Source organism: Phyllobates terribilis, unplaced genomic scaffold, assembly GCF_046119375.1.
Source record: "Phyllobates terribilis strain yellow unplaced genomic scaffold, ASM4611937v1 Scaffold_8__6_contigs__length_399053987, whole genome shotgun sequence".
NCBI lineage: Eukaryota > Metazoa > Chordata > Amphibia > Anura > Dendrobatidae > Phyllobates > Phyllobates terribilis.
The window spans coordinates 197,955,538-197,971,524 of NW_027362768.1; the positions used below are offsets into that span (position 1 = coordinate 197,955,538).

Here is a 15,987-nt window from a genome sequence, read left to right on the forward strand (position 1 = left end):
CAGCGTCCTCTAGTGGAGAGATCAGCACTAACGTGTGACCCTCATGCACAGAGCGCCCTCTAGTGGAGAGATGAGCACTGACGTGTGACCCTCATGCACACAGCGCCCTCTAGTGGAGAGATCAGCAGTGACGTGTGACCCTCATGCACACAGCGTCCTCTGGTGGAGAGATCAGCACTGACGTGTGACCCTCATGCACACAGCGTCCTCTAGTGGAGAGATCAGCACTGACCTGTGACCCTCATGCACACAGCGCCCTCTAGTGGAGAGATCAGCACTGACCTGTGACCCTCATGCACACAGCGCCCTCTAGTGGAGAGATCAGCACTAACCTGTGACCCTCATGCACACAGCGCCCTCTAGTGGAGAGATCAGCACTAACCTGTGACCCTCATGCACACAGCGGCCTCTAGTGGAGAGATCAGTACAGACCTGTGACCCTCATGCACACAGCGCCCTCTAGTGGAGAGATCAGCACTGACCTGTGACCCTCATGCACACAGCGCCCTCTAGTGGAGAGATCAGCACTAACCTGTGACCCTCCTGCACATAGCGCCCTCTAGTGGAGAGATCAGCACTGACCTGTGACCCTCATGCACACAGCGCCCGCTAGTGGAGAGATCAGCACTGATCTGTGACCCTCATGCACACAGCGCCCTCTACTGGAGAGATCAGCACTGACCTGTGACCCTCATGCACACAGCGCCCTCTAGTGGAGACATCAGCACTGACCTGTGACCCTCATGCACACAGCGCCCTCTAATGGAGAGATCAGCACTGACCTGTGACCCTCATGCACACAGCGCCCTCCAATGGAGAGATCAGAACTGACCTGTGACCCTCATGCACACAGCGCCCTCTAGTGGAGAGATCAGCACTGACCTGTGACCCTCATGCACACAGCACCCTCTAGTGGAGAGATCAGCACTGACCTGTGACCCTCATGCGAACAGCGCCCTCTAGTGGGGAGATCAGCACTGTCCTGTGACCCTCATGCACACAGCGCCCTCTAGTGGAGAGATCAGCACTGACCTGTGACCCTCATGCACACAGCACCCTCTAGTGGAGAGATCAGCACTGACCTGTGACCCTCATGCGCACAGCGCCCTCTAGTGGGGAGATCAGCACTGACCTGTGACCCTCATGCACACAGCGCCCTCTAGTGGAGAGATCAGCACTGACCTGTGACCCTCATGCACACAGCGCCCTCTAGTGGAGAGATCAGCACTGACCTGTGACCCTCATGCACACAGCGCCCTCTACTGGAGAGATCAGCACTGACCTGTGATCCTCATGCACACAGCGCCCTCTACTGGAGAGATCAGCACTGACCTGTGCCCCTCATGCACACAGCGCCCTCTAGTGGAGAGATCAGCACTGACCTGTGACCCTCATGCGCACAGCGCCCTCTAGTGGAGAGTTCACTGACCTGTGACCCTCATGCACACAGCACCCTCTAGTGGAGAGATCAGCACTGACCTGTGACCCTCATGCACACAGCGCCCTCTAGTGGGGAGATCAGCACTGACCTGTGCCCCTCATGCACACAGCGCCCTCTAGTGGAGAGATGAGCACTGACCTGTGACCCTCATGCACACAGCGCCCTCTAGTGGAGAGATCAGCACTGACCTGTGCCCCTCATACACACAGCGCCCTCTAGTGGAGAGATCAGCACTGACCTGTGCCCCTCATGCACACAGCACCCTCTAGTGGAGAGATCAGCACTGACCTGTGACCCTCATGCGCACAGCGCCCTCTAGTGGACAGATCAGCACTGACCTGTGACCCTCATGCACACAGCGCCCTCTAGTGGAGAGATCAGCACTGACCTGTGACCCTCATGCACACAGCGCCCTCTAGTGGAGAGATCAGCACTGACCTGTGATCCTCATGCACACAGCGCCCTCTAGTGGAGAGATCAGCACTGACCTGTGACCCTCATGCGCACAGCGCCCTCTAGTGGACAGATCAGCACTGACCTGTGACCCTCATGCACACAGCGCCCTCTAGTGGAGAGATCAGCACTGACCTGTGACCCTCATGCACACAGCGCCCTCTAGTGGAGAGATCAGCACTGACCTGTGATCCTCATGCACACAGCGCCCTCTAGTGGAGAGATCAGCACTGACCTGTTACTCATGCACAGCGCCCCCTCCAAGCACATACTTGTCTCTGCTTTTCACCAGTGCAGGAAGCCCAGCGAGCGCCGGGCATCAAAAAATTATACGAAACTCATAATTGTTCCTCTCCACGGAAATCTTTAGTAAAAGGCGAAAGATTTATTCGATCTGAAGAGAAACCAGAGTATAGAAAACAATGGCCGCCACCCCGGGACCGACCGCGCAGCGATCCTGGCTACATCATGGAGACCCGCCATATACTTATTGTACTGACCACCCATGTGACTCGTGACGGGCTCCCGCCTCAGAAGCAAAGAGCACCGATTAGCGGAACCGAAAAATAGACATAAAAAGAAGAGGGCAGCGCGGACGAAGTGAGGCATCATGGGTACATGCAAATAAGCGTCTGGGGGCGGAGTGAAAGCGCTAGGCGGAAATCAGAGCCGTGACTGTTTCCTGCCTGGACTAGGTAAATGCTGGAGTGTAGGGGCGCCTGGTAGGTGTGACGTCATGTGATCACGTGTCTCCGCGGTTACGCGCCATGTACAGAAGGCGGGAAAGCAGCGTGCACGCGGATGGGCGCTCCCGCGCTGAGGACGAGCATGTGACGAAAGAGAGGAGCAGCAGGAGAGAGCAGGGAGTAATGGGGCGGTGTAGAGTCCAGCGGGTGACTCGGGGGCTGGGAGGGGATTATTCTGCTGGTTTGGGGGTCCTGGTCATGTATAATCTGGCTTTGGGGCTGTGGAGGGAGTTTCTTGTGTAGAGGGCATGACCTCTGTTATGGGGTCCTGAATGATGTTCTTAGAGGTCTGGGTGGTCCGCATATGTGGGGTCCGGTCCTGTCTGTTCTGGATTATGTGATGTTCTATGGGGGAAGTCCCGGCTGTCACTGGTCGGGGGGGAGTCCCGTCTGTCAGTCCCGGCAGCCGCTGTCACTGGTCGGGGGGAGTCCCGTCTGTCAGTCCCGGCAGCCGCTGTCACTGGTCGGGGGGGAGTCCCGTCTGTCAGTCCCGGCAGCCGCTGTCACTGGTCGGGGGGAGTCCCGTCTGTCAGTCCCGGCAGCCGCTGTCACTGGTCAGGGGGAGTCCCGTCTGTCAGTCCCGGCAGCCGCTGTCACTGGTCGGGGGGAGTCCCGTCTGTCAGTCCCGGCAGCCGCTGTCACTGGTCGGGGGGAGTCCCGTCTGTCAGCCCCGGCAGCCGCTGTCACTGGTCGGGGGGAGTCCCGTCTGTCAGCCCCGGCAGCCGCTGTCACTGGTCGGGGGGGAGTCCCGTCTGTCAGTCCCGGCAGCCGCTGTCACTGGTCGGGGGGGGAGTCCCGTCTGTCAGTCCCGGCAGCCGCTGTCACTGGTCGGGGGGGGAGTCCCGTCTGTCAGTCCCGGCAGCCGCTGTCACTGGTCGGGGGGGGAGTCCCGTCTGTCAGTCCCGGCAGCCGCTGTCACTGGTCGGGGGGGGGGGAGTCCCGTCTGTCAGTCCCGGCAGCCGCTGTCACTGGTCGGGGGGAGTCCCGTCTGTCAGTCCCGGCAGCCGCTGTCACTGGTCGGGGGGAGTCCCGTCTGTCAGTCCCGGCAGCCGCTGTCACTGGTCGGGGGGAGTCCCGTCTGTCAGTCCCGGCAGCCGCTGTCACTGGTCGGGGGGAGTCCCGTCTGTCAGTCCCGGCAGCCGCTGTCACTGGTCGGGGGGAGTCCCGTCTGTCAGTCCCGGCAGCCGCTGTCACTGGTCAGGGGGAGTCCCGTCTGTCAGTCCCGGCAGCCGCTGTCACTGGTCGGGGGGAGTCCCGTCTGTCAGTCCCGGCAGCCGCTGTCACTGGTCGGGGGGAGTCCCGTCTGTCAGCCCCGGCAGCCGCTGTCACTGGTCGGGGGGGAGTCCCGTCTGTCAGTCCCGGCAGCCGCTGTCACTGGTCGGGGGGGGAGTCCCGTCTGTCAGTCCCGGCAGCCGCTGTCACTGGTCGGGGGGGGAGTCCCGTCTGTCAGTCCCGGCAGCCGCTGTCACTGGTCGGGGGGGGAGTCCCGTCTGTCAGTCCCGGCAGCCGCTGTCACTGGTCGGGGGGAGTCCCGTCTGTCAGTCCCGGCAGCCGCTGTCACTGGTCGGGGGGAGTCCCGTCTGTCAGTCCCGGCAGCCGCTGTCACTGGTCGGGGGGAGTCCCGTCTGTCAGTCTCGGCAGCCGCTGTCATAGCAGAATAGTGACTGCAGCTCTGAAGGATAAGACACGATGTAACGGCAGAATAGTGACTGCAGCTCTGGAGGATAAGACACGATGTAACGGCAGAATAGTGACTGCAGCTCTGAAGGATAAGACACGATGTAACGGCAGAATAGTGACTGCAGCTCTGGAGGATAAGACACGATGTAACGGCAGAATAGTGACTGCAGCTCTGAAGGATAAGACACGATGTAACGGCAGAATAGTGACTGCAGCTTTGGAGGATAAGACTATGTAACGGCAGAATAATGACTGCAGCTCTGAAGGATAAGACACGATGTAACGTGAGGAGGTTATGCACAAACTATAAATGACAATGAAGGACATAACAGTGACAGACGGGTGATGGGGAGCGGACAGGATGGGGGGTTGCGCCGGCTCCGGTGACATGACAGAACCCGCATCTTACCATCAGCATCTGGAAGAGCTTCTCCCCAATGGCGAGCCTCACTTGTTCCTCAACAACTGGGGACACAGATGCAAAGTACTGAAAAGTGAGGAAGAATCAGCAGATCAGATCCGATCGGTCACTGACAGCAGCCAATGAGATCGCAGCACGACACCCAATGAGAGCACAATTCTGATGGGCTGTGGAGTGTGAGCGCCGGAATGAGGTGAAACAAGAGCGCACCGCAGTCTACACTCCACTCACATCTGGAAGTAGTGCGGGTGTCAGGTGTGGGATAACCTGCGGATCTCACCTGCACGGCGAGGCTGGCCTGTCTCTGACTCTCCGTGTGATCCATGTTTCCCATGACGTACAGCAGGTGATGTACAACCCTCAGCCGGATCATCTGGTCACACAGCTTGGAGGACTCCCGCGCCAACATCCTAGGGGGAGAAGTAGCGGCTGACGTCACAGCACCAACATGAAGGGTACGTCGTACACCAGCACCTTCTAATGGAGAGATCAGCACTGACCAGCCTCGTGTGCACAGCGCCCTCTAGTGGAGAGATCAGTACTGACCACAGCCTCATGTGTACAGCGCCATCTAGTGGAGAGATCAGCACTGACCACTGCCTTGTGTGCACAGCGCCCTCTAGTGGAGAGATCAGCACTGACCTGTGACCCTCATGCGCACAGCGCCCTCTAGTGGAGAGATCAGCACTGACCTGTGACCCTCATGCACACAGCGCCCTCTAGTGGAGAGATCAGCACTGACCTGTGACCCTCATGCACACAGCGCCCTCTAGTGGAGAGTTCAGCACTGACCTGTGACTCTCATGCACACAGCGCCCTCTAGTGGAGAGATCAGCACTGATCTGTGACCTTCATGCACACAGCGCCCTCTAGTGGAGAGTTCAGCACTGACCTGTGACTCTCATGCACACAGCGCCCTCTAGTGGAGAGATCAGCACTGATCTGTGACCTTCATGCACACAGCGCCCTCTAGTGGAGAGATCAGCACTGACCTGTGACCCTCATGCGCACAGCGCCCTCTAGTGGAGAGATCAGCACTGACCTGTGACCCTCATGCACACAGCGCCCTCTAGTGGAGAGATCAGCACTGAACTGTGACCCTCATGCACACAGCGCCCTCTAGTGGAGAGATCAGCACTGACCTGTGACCCTCATGCACACAGCGCCCTCTAGTGGAGAGATCAGCACTGACCTGTGACCCTCATGCACACAGCGCCCTCTAGTGGAGAGATCAGCACTGACCTGTGACCCTCATGCACACAGCGCCCTCTAGTGGAGAGATGAGCACTGACCTGTGACCCTCATGCACACAGCGCCCTCTAGTGGAGAGATCAGCACTGACCTGTGACCCTCATGCACACAGCGCCCTCTAGTGGAGAGATGAGCACTGACCTGTGACCCTCATGCACACAGCGCCCTCTAGTGGAGAGATGAGCACTGACCTGTGACCCTCATGCACACAGCGCCCTCTAGTGGGGAGATCAGCACTGACCTGTGCCCCTCATGCACACAGCGCCCTCTAGTGGAGAGATCAGCACTGACCTGTGCCCCTCATGCACACAGCGCCCTCTAGTGGAGAGATCAGCACTGACCTGTGACCCTCATGCGCACAGCGCCCTCTAGTGGAGAGATCAGCCCTGACCTGTGACCTTCATGCACACAGCGCCCTCTAGTGGAGAGATCAGCACTGACCCTCATGCACACAGCGCCCTCTAGTGGAGAGATCAGCACTGACCTGCTACTCATGCACAGCGCCCCCTCCAGGCACATACTTGTCTCTGCTTTTCACCTATGCAGGAAGCCCAGCGAGCACCGGGCATCAAAAAATTATACGAAACTCATAATTGTTCCTCTCCACGGAAATCTTTAGTAAAAGGCGAAAGATTTATTCGATCTGAAGAGAAACCAGAGTATAGAGGAGAGCGGCCGCCACCCCGGTACCGACCGCGCAGCGATCCTGGCTATATCATGGAGACCCGCCATATACTTATTGTACCGACCACCCATGTGACTCGTGACGGGCTCCCGCCTCAGAAGCAACGAGCACCGATTAGCGGAACCGAAAAATAGACAAAGACAAGAGGGCAGCGCGGACGAAGTGAGGCATCATGGGTACATGCAAATAAGCGTCTGGGGGCGGAGTGAAAGCGCTAGGCGGAAATCAGAGCCGTGACTGTTTCCTGCCTGGACTAGGTAAATGCTGGAGTGTATGGGCGCCTGGAAGGTGTGACGTCATGTGATCACGTGTCTCCGCGGTTACGCGCCACGTACAGAAGGCGGGAAAGCAGCGTGCACGCGGATGGGCGCTCCCGCGCTGAGGACGAGCATGTGACGAAAGAGAGGAGCAGCAGGAGAGAGCAGGGAGTAATGGGGCGGTGTAGAGTCCAGCGGGTGACTCGGGGGCTGGGAGGGGATTATTCTGCTGGTTTGGGGGTCCTGGTCATGTATAATCTGGCTTTGGGGCTGTGGAGGGAGTTTCTTGTGTAGAGGGCATGACCTCTGTTATGGGGTCCTGAATGATGTTCTTAGAGGTCTGGGTGGTCCGCATATGTGGGGTCCGGTCCTGTCTGTTCTGGATTATGTGATGTTCTATGGGGGAAGTCCCGGCTGTCACTGGTCGGGGGGAGTCCCGTCTGTCAGTCCCGGCAGCCGCTGTCACTGGTCGGGGGGAGTCCCGGCTGTCAGTCCCGGCAGCTGCTGTCACTGGTCGGGGGGAGTCCCGTCTGTCAGTCCCGGCAGCCGCTGTCACTGGTCGGGGGGAGTCCCGTCTGTCAGTCCCGGCAGCCGCTGTCACTGGTCGGGGGGAGTCCCGTCTGTCAGTCCCGGCAGCCGCTGTCACTGGTCGGGGGGAGTCCCGTCTGTCAGTCCCGGCAGCTGCTGTCACTGGTCGGGGGAGTCCCGTCTGTCAGTCCCGGCAGCCGCTGTCACTGGTCGGGGGGAGTCCCGTCTGTCAGTCCCGGCAGCTGCTGTCACTGGTCGGGGGGAGTCCCGTCTGTCAGTCTCGGCAGCTGCTGTCACTGGTCGGGGGAGTCCCGTCTGTCAGTCCCGGCAGCCGCTGTCACTGGTCGGGGGGAGTCCCGTCTGTCAGTCCCGGCAGCCGCTGTCACTGGTCGGGGGGAGTCCCGGCTGTCAGTCCCGGCAGCCGCTGTCACTGGTCGGGGGGAGTCCCGGCTGTCAGTCCCGGCAGCCGCTGTCACTGGTCGGGGGGAGTCCCGGCTGTCAGTCCCGGCAGCCGCTGTCACTGGTCGGGGGGAGTCCCGGCTGTCAGTCCCGGCAGCCGCTGTCACTGGTCGGGGGGAGTCCCGTCTGTCAGTCCCGGCAGCCGCTGTCACTGGTCGGGGGGAGTCCCGTCTGTCAGTCCCGGCAGCCGCTGTCACTGGTCGGGGGGAGTCCCGTCTGTCAGTCCCGGCGGCCGCTGTCACTGGTCGGGGGGAGTCCCGTCTGTCAGTCCCGGCAGCCGCTGTTACTGGTCGGGGGGAGTCCCGTCTGTCAGTCCCGGCAGCCGCTGTCACTGGTCGGGGGGAGTCCCGTCTGTCAGCCCCGGCAGCCGCTGTCACTGGTCGGGGGGGGAGTCCCGGCTGTCAGTCCCGGCTGTCACTGGTCGGGGGGGAGTCCTGTCTGTCAGTCCCGGCAGCCGCTGTCACTGGTCGGGGGGGAGTCCCGTCTGTCAGTCCCGGCAGCCGCTGTCACTGGTCGGGGGGGGGGGAGTCCCGTCTGTCAGTTCCGGCAGCCGCTGTCACTGGTCGGGGGGGGGGAGTCCCGGGGGGGGGGGGAGTCCCGTCGGGGGGGGGGGAGTCCCGTCTGTCAGTTCCGGCAGCCGCTGTCACTGGTCGGGGGGGGGGGGAATCCCGTCTGTCAGTTCCGGCAGCCGCTGTCACTGGTCGGGGGGAGTCCCGTCTGTCAGCCCCGGCAGCCGCTGTCACTGGTCCGGGAGAGTCCCGTCTGTCAGTCCCGGCAGCCGCTGTCACTGGTCGGGGGGGGGAGTCCCGTCTCTCAGTCCCGGCAGCCGCTGTCACTGGTCGGGGGGGGGGGTGTCCCGTCTGTCAGTCCCGGCAGCCGCTGTCACTGGTCGGGGGGGAGTCCCGTCTGTCAGTCCCGGCAGCCGCTGTCACTGGTCGGGGGGAGTCCCGTCTGTCAGTCCCGGCAGCCGCTGTTATTCGTCGGGGTGAGTCCCGTCTGTCAGTCCCGGCAGCCGCTGTCACTGGTCGGGGGGAGTCCCGTCTGTCAGTCCCGGCAGCCGCTGTCACTGGTCGGGGGGAGTCCCGTCTGTCAGTCCCGGCAGCCGCTGTCACTGATCGGGGGGAGTCCCGTCTGTCAGTCCCGGCAGCCGCTGTCACTGGTCGGGGGGGAGTCCCGTCTGTCAGTCCCGGCAGCCGCTGTCACTGGTCGAGGGGAGTCCCGTCTGTCAGTCCCGGCAGCCGCTGTTATTCGTCGCGGGGAGTCCCGTCTGTCAGTCCCGGCAGCAGCTGTCACTGGTCGGGGGGGGAATCCCGTCTGTCAGTCCCGGCTGTCACTGGTCGGGGGGAGTCCCAGCAGCCGCTGTCACTGGTCGGGGGGGGGGGAGTCCTGTCTGTCAGTCCCGGCAGCCGCTGTCACTGGTCGGGGGGGAGTCCCGTCTGTCAGTCCCGGCAGCCGCTGTCACTGGTCGGGGGGGGGGAGTCCCGTCTGTCAGTCCCGGCAGCCGCTGTCACTGGTCGGGAGGGGGGGGAGTCCCGTCTGTCAGTCCCGGCAGCCGCTGTCACTGGTCGGGGGGGGGGGAGTCCCGTCTGTCAGTCCCGGCAGCCGCTGTCACTGGTCGGGGGGGGGGGAGTCCCGTCTGTCAGTCCCGGCAGCCGCTGTCACTGGTCGGGGGGGGGGAGTCCCGTCTGTCAGTCCCGGCAGCCGCTGTCACTGGTCGGGGGGAGTCCCGTCTGTCAGTCCCGGCAGCCGCTGTCACTGGTCGGGAGGGGAGTCCCGTCTGTCAGTCCCGGCAGCCGCTGTCACTGGTCGGGGGGAGTCCCGTCTGTCAGTCTCGGCAGCCGCTGTCACAGCAGAATAGTGACTGCAGCTCTGAAGGATAAGACACGATGTAACGGCAGAATAGTGACTGCAGCTCTGAAGGATAAGACACGATGTAACGTGAGGAGGTTATGCACAAACTATAAATGACAATGAAGGACATAACAGTGACAGACGGGTGATGGGGAGCGGACAGGATGGGGGGTTGCGCCGGCTCCGGTGACATGACAGAACCCGCATCTTACCATCAGCATCTGGAAGAGCTTCTCCCCAATGGCGAGCCTCACTTGTTCCTCAACAACTGGGGACACAGATGCAAAGTACTGAAAAGTGAGGAAGAATCAGCAGATCAGATCCGATCGGTCACTGACAGCAGCCAATGAGATCGCAGCACGACACCCAATGAGAGCACAATTCTGATGGGCTGTGGAGTGTGAGTGCCGGAATGAGGTGAAACAAGAGCGCACCCCAGTCTACACTCCACTCACATCTGGAAGTAGTGCGGGTGTCAGGTGTGGGATAACCTGCGGATCTCACCTGCACGGCGAGGCTGGCCTGTCTCTGACTCTCCGTGTGATCCATGTTTCCCATGACGTACAGCAGGTGATGTACAACCCTCAGCCGGATCATCTGGTCACACAGCTTGGAGGACTCCCGCGCCAACATCCTAGGGGGAGAAGTAGCGGCTGACGTCACAGCACCAACATGAAGGGTACGTCGTACACCAGCACCTTCTAATGGAGAGATCAGCACTGACCAGCCTCGTGTGCACAGCGCCCTCTAGTGGAGAGATCAGTACTGACCACAGCCTCATGTGTACAGCGCCATCTAGTGGAGAGAAAAGCACTGACCACTGCCTTGTGTGCACAGCGCCCTCTAGTGGAGAGATCAGCACTGACCTGTGACCCTCATGCACACAGCGCCCCCTCCAGGCACATACTTGTCTCTGCTTTTCACCTGTGCAGGAAGCCCAGCGAGCGCCAGACATCAAAAAATTATACGAAACTCATAATTGTTCCTCTCCACGGAAATCTTTAGTAAAAGGCGAAAGATTTATTCGATCTGAAGAGAAACCAGAGTATAGAGAAGAATGGCCGCCACCCCGGGACCGACCGCGCAGCGATCCTGGCTACATCATGGAGACCCGCCATATACTTATTGTACCGACCACCCATGTGACTCGTGACGGGCTCCCGCCTCAGATGCAACGAGCACCGATTAGCGGAACCGAAAAATAGACATAAAGAGAAGAGGGCAGCGCGGACACAGTGAGGCATCATGGGTACATGCAAATAAGTGTCTGGGGGCGGAGTGAAAGCGCTAGGCGGAAATCAGAGCCGTGACTGTTTCCTGCCGGGACTAGGTAAATGCTGGAGTGTATGGGCGCCTGGTAGGTGTGACGTCATGTGATCACGTGTCTCCGCGGTTACGCGCCAGGTACAGAAGGCGGGAAAGCAGCGTGCACGCGGATGGGCGCTCCCGCGCTGAGGACGAGCATGTGACGAAAGAGAGGAGCAGCAGGAGAGAGCAGGGAGTAATGGGGCGGTGTAGAGTGCAGCGGGGGATTCGGGGGCTGGGAGGGGATTATTCTGCTGGTTTGGGGGTCCTGGTCATGTATAATCTGGCTTTGGGGCTGTGGAGGGAGTTTCTTGTGTAGAGGGCATGACCTCTGTTATGGGGTCCTGAATGATGTTCTTAGAGGTCTGGGTGGTCCGCATATGTGGGGTCCGGTCCTGTCTGTTCTGGATTATGTGTTCTATGGGGGAAGTCCCGGCTGTCACTGGTGGGGGGGGGAGTCCCGTCTGTCAGTCCCGGCAGCCGCTGTCACTGGTCGGGGGGAGTCCCGTCTGTCAGTCCCGGCAGCTGCTGTCACTGGTTGGGGGGAGTCCCGGCTGTCAGTCCCGGCAGCTGCTGTCACTGGTCGGGGGGAGTCCCGTCTGTCAGTCCCGGCAGCTGCTGTCACTGGTCGGGGGGGAGTCCCGTCTGTCAGTCCCGGCAGCTGCTGTCACTGGTTGGGGGGAGTCCCGTCTGTCAGTCCTGGCAGCTGCTGTCACTGGTCGGGGGGAGTCCCGGCAGCCGCTGTCACTGGTCGGGGGAGTCCCGTCTGTCAGTCCCGGCAGCCGCTGTCACTGGTCGGGGGGAGTCCCGTCTGTCAGTCCCGGCAGCCGCTGTCACTGGTCGGGGGGAGTCCCGTCTGTCAGTCCCGGCAGCCGCTGTCACTGGTCGGGGGGAGTCCCGTCTGTCAGTCCCGGCAGCCGCTGTCACTGGTCGGGGGGAGTCCCGTCTGTCAGTCCCGGCAGCCGCTGTCACTGGTCGGGGGGATTCCCGTCTGTCAGTCCCGGCAGCCGCTGTCACTGGTCGGGGGGGGGTCCCGTCTGTCAGTCCCGGCAGCCGCTGTCACTGGTCGGGGGGAGTCCCGTCTGTCAGTCCCGGCAGCCGCTGTCACTGGTCGGGGGGAGTCCCGTCTGTCAGTCCCGGCAGCCGCTGTCACTGGTCGGGGGGAGTCCCGTCTGTCAGCCCCGGCAGCCGCTGTCACTGGTCCGGGAGAGTCCCGTCTGTCAGTCCCGGCAGCCGCTGTCACTGGTCGGGGGGGGAGTCCCGTCTGTCAGTCCCGGCAGCCGCTGTCACTGGTCGGGGGGAGTCCCGTCTGTCAGTCCCGGCAGCCGCTGTCACTGGTCGGGGGGAGTCCCGTCTGTCAGTCTCGGCAGCCGCTGTCACAGCAGAATAGTGACTGCAGCTCTGAAGGATAAGACACGATGTAACGGCAGAATAGTGACTGCAGCTCTGGAGGATAAGACACGATGTAACGGCAGAATAGTGACTGCAGCTCTGAAGGATAAGACACGATGTAACGGCAGAATAGTGACTGCAGCTCTGAAGGATAAGACACGATGTAACGGCAGAATAATGACTGCAGCTCTGAAGGATAAGACACGATGTAACGGCAGAATAGTGACTGCAGCTTTGGAGGATAAGACTATGTAACGGCAGAATAATGACTGCAGCTCTGAAGGATAAGACACGATGTAACGTGAGGAGGTTATGCACAAACTATAAATGACAATGAAGGACATAACAGTGACAGACGGGTGATGGGGAGCGGACAGGATGGGGGGTTGCGCCGGCTCCGGTGACATGACAGAACCCGCATCTTACCATCAGCATCTGGAAGAGCTTCTCCCCAATGGCGAGCCTCACTTGTTCCTCAACAACTGGGGACACAGATGCAAAGTACTGAAAAGTGAGGAAGAATCAGCAGATCAGATCCGATCGGTCACTGACAGCAGCCAATGAGATCGCAGCACGACACCCAATGAGAGCACAATTCTGATGGGCTGTGGAGTGTGAGCGCCGGAATGAGGTGAAACAAGAGCGCACCGCAGTCTACACTCCACTCACATCTGGAAGTAGTGCGGGTGTCAGGTGTGGGATAACCTGCGGATCTCACCTGCACGGCGAGGCTGGCCTGTCTCTGACTCTCCGTGTGATCCATGTTTCCCATGACGTACAGCAGGTGATGTACAACCCTCAGCCGGATCATCTGGTCACACAGCTTGGAGGACTCCCGCGCCAACATCCTAGGGGGAGAAGTAGCGGCTGACGTCACAGCACCAACATGAAGGGTACGTCGTACACCAGCACCTTCTAATGGAGAGATCAGCACTGACCAGCCTCGTGTGCACAGCGCCCTCTAGTGGAGAGATCAGTACTGACCACAGCCTCATGTGTACAGCGCCCTCTAGTGGAGAGATCAGCACTGACCACTGCCTTGTGTGCACAGCGCCCTCTAGTGGAGAGATCAGCACTGACCTGTGACCCTCATGCACACAGCGCCCTCTAGTGGAGAGATCACTGACCTGTGACCCTCATGCACACAGCGCCCTCTAGTGGAGAGATCAGCACTGACCTGTGTCCTTTCCCTCATGCACACAGCGCCCTCTAGTGGAGAGATCAGCACTGACGTGTGACTCTCATGCACACAGCGCCCTCTAGAGGAGAGATCACTGACCTGTGACACTCATGCACACAGCGCTCTCTAGTGGAGAGATCAGCACTGACCTGTGACCCTAATGCACAAAGCGACCTCTAGTGGAAAGATCAGCACTGACCTGTGACCCTGATGCACACAGCGCCTTCTAGTGGAGAGATCAGCACTGATCTGTGACCCTCATGCACACAGCACCCTCTAGTGGAGAGATCAGCACTGACCTGTGTCCTTTCCCTCATGCACACAGCGCCCTCTAGTGGAGAGATCAGAACTGACCTGTGACCCTCATGCACACAGCGCCCTCTAGTGGAGAGATCAGAACTGACCTGTGACCCTCATGCACACAGCGCCCTCTAGTGGAGAGATCAGCACTGACCTGTGACCCTAATGCACAAAGCGACCTCTAGTGGAAAGATCAGCACTGACCTGTGACCCTGATGCACACAGCGCCTTCTAGTGGAGAGATCAGCACTGATCTGTGACCCTCATGCACACAGCACCCTCTAGTGGAGAGATCAGCACTGACCTGTGTCCTTTCCCTCATGCACACAGCGCCCTCTAGTGGAGAGATCAGAACTGACCTGTGACCCTCATGCACACAGCGCCCTCTAGTGGAGAGATCAGCACTAGCTAGCCTCGTGTGTACAGCACCCTCTAGTGGAGAGATCAGCACTGACATGTGACCCTCATGGACACAGCGCCCTCTAGTGGAGAGATTAGCACTGACCTGTGACTCATGCACACAGCGCCCTCTAGTGGAGAGATCAGCACTGACCAGCCTTGTATGTACAGCACCCTCTAGTGGAGAGATCAGCCCTGACCTGTGACTCTCATGAACACAGCGCCCTGTAGTGGAGAGATCAGCACTGACCAGCCTCGTGTGTACAGCACCCTCTAGTGGAGAGATAAGCACTGGACCTGTGACCCTAATGCACACAGCGCCCTCTAGTGGATAGATCAGCACTGACCTGTGACCCTCAGCACACAGCACCCTCTAGTGTACAGATCAGCACTGACCTGTGACCCTCATGCACACAGCACCCCCTCCAGGCACATACTCTTCTCTGCTTTTCACCAGTGCAGGAAGCCCAGCGAGCGCCGGGCATCAAAAAATTATACGAAACTCATAATTGTTCCTCTCCACGGAAATCTTTAGTAAAAGGCGAAAGATTTATTCGATCTGAAGAGAAACCAGAGTATAGAGGAGAATGGCCGCCACCCCGGTACCGACCGCGCAGCGACCTTGGCTACATCATGGAGACCCGCCATATACTTATTGTACCGACCACCCATGTGACTGGTGACGGGCTCCCGCCTCAAAAGCAACGAGCACCGATTAGCGGAACCGAAAGAGCGACTAAAGGAGAAGAGCGCAGCGTGGACACAGTGAGGCATCATGGGTATATGCACATAACCTGCTGGGGGCGGAGACATAGCGCTAGAGTGGAAATCAGAGCAGTGACTGTTTCCTGCCTCTACTAGGTATATGCTGGAGTGTATGGGCGCCTGGTAGGTGTGACGTTATGTGATCACGTGTCTCCGCGGTTACGCGCCATGTACAGAAGGCGGGAAAGCAGCGTGCACGCGGATGGGCGCTCCCGCGCTGAGGACGAGCATGTGACGAAAGAGAGGAGCAGCAGGAGAGAGCAGGGAGTAATGGGGCGGTGTAGAGTCCAGCGGGTGACTCGGGGGCTGGGAGGGGATTATTCTGCTGGTTTGGGGGTCCTGGTAATGTGTCATCTGGCTTTGGGGCTGTGGAGGGAGTTTTCTGTGTAGAGGGCATGATCTCTGTTATGGGGTCCTGAATGATGTTCTTAGAGGTCTGGGTGGTCCGCCTATGTGGGGTCCGGTCCTGTCTGTTCTGGATTATGTGATGTTCTATGGGGGAGTCCCATCTGTCAGTCCCGGCAGCCGCTGTCACTGGTCGGGGGGAGTCCCGTCTGTCAGTCCCGGCAGCTGCTGTCACTGCTCGGGGGGAGTCCCGGCAGCCGCTGTCTCTGGTCGGGGGGAGTACCGTCTGACAGCCGCTGTCGTTGGTCGGGGGAGTCCCGTCTGTCAGTCCCGGCAGCTGCTGTCACTGGTCGGGGGGGAGTCCCATTGGTCAGTCCCGGCAGCTGCTGTCACTGCTCGGGGGGAGTCCCGGCTGTCAGTCCCGGCAGCTGCTGTCACTGCTCGGGGGGAGTCCCGGCTGTCAGTCCCGGCAGCTGCTGTCACTGCTCGGGGGGAGTCCCGGCTGTCAGTCCCGGCAGCTGCTGTCACT

General features: G+C 60.1%; 1 long non-coding RNA gene and 4 other non-coding genes across 5 annotated transcripts in view; all 5 read right to left on the reverse strand.

Moving 5' to 3' along the window:
• The window catches only part of LOC141157129 (uncharacterized), a 101,419-nt gene that overhangs the window by 7,520 nt on the left and 77,912 nt on the right, over nt 1-15,987 (reverse strand). The window contains exons 2-7 of the long non-coding RNA XR_012247747.1: nt 13,188-13,317; nt 12,896-12,973; nt 10,277-10,406; nt 9,985-10,062; nt 5,022-5,151; nt 4,730-4,807 (exon numbers count right to left, since the gene is read on the reverse strand). This is a non-coding gene — a long non-coding RNA (uncharacterized lncRNA). The remainder of the gene's footprint in view (nt 1-4,729; nt 4,808-5,021; nt 5,152-9,984; nt 10,063-10,276; nt 10,407-12,895; nt 12,974-13,187; nt 13,318-15,987) is intronic.
• LOC141160485 (U5 spliceosomal RNA) lies at nt 2,194-2,308 on the reverse strand. The gene has a single exon (XR_012250242.1). It is a non-coding gene; the product is annotated as a U5 spliceosomal RNA (small nuclear RNA).
• On the reverse strand, nt 6,541-6,655 carry LOC141160479 (U5 spliceosomal RNA). Its single transcript, XR_012250236.1, has one exon. It is a non-coding gene; the product is annotated as a U5 spliceosomal RNA (small nuclear RNA).
• Nucleotides 10,707-10,821, reverse strand: LOC141160496 (U5 spliceosomal RNA). The gene has a single exon (XR_012250253.1). It is a non-coding gene; the product is annotated as a U5 spliceosomal RNA (small nuclear RNA).
• LOC141160486 (U5 spliceosomal RNA) lies at nt 14,813-14,927 on the reverse strand. Its single transcript, XR_012250243.1, has one exon. It is a non-coding gene; the product is annotated as a U5 spliceosomal RNA (small nuclear RNA).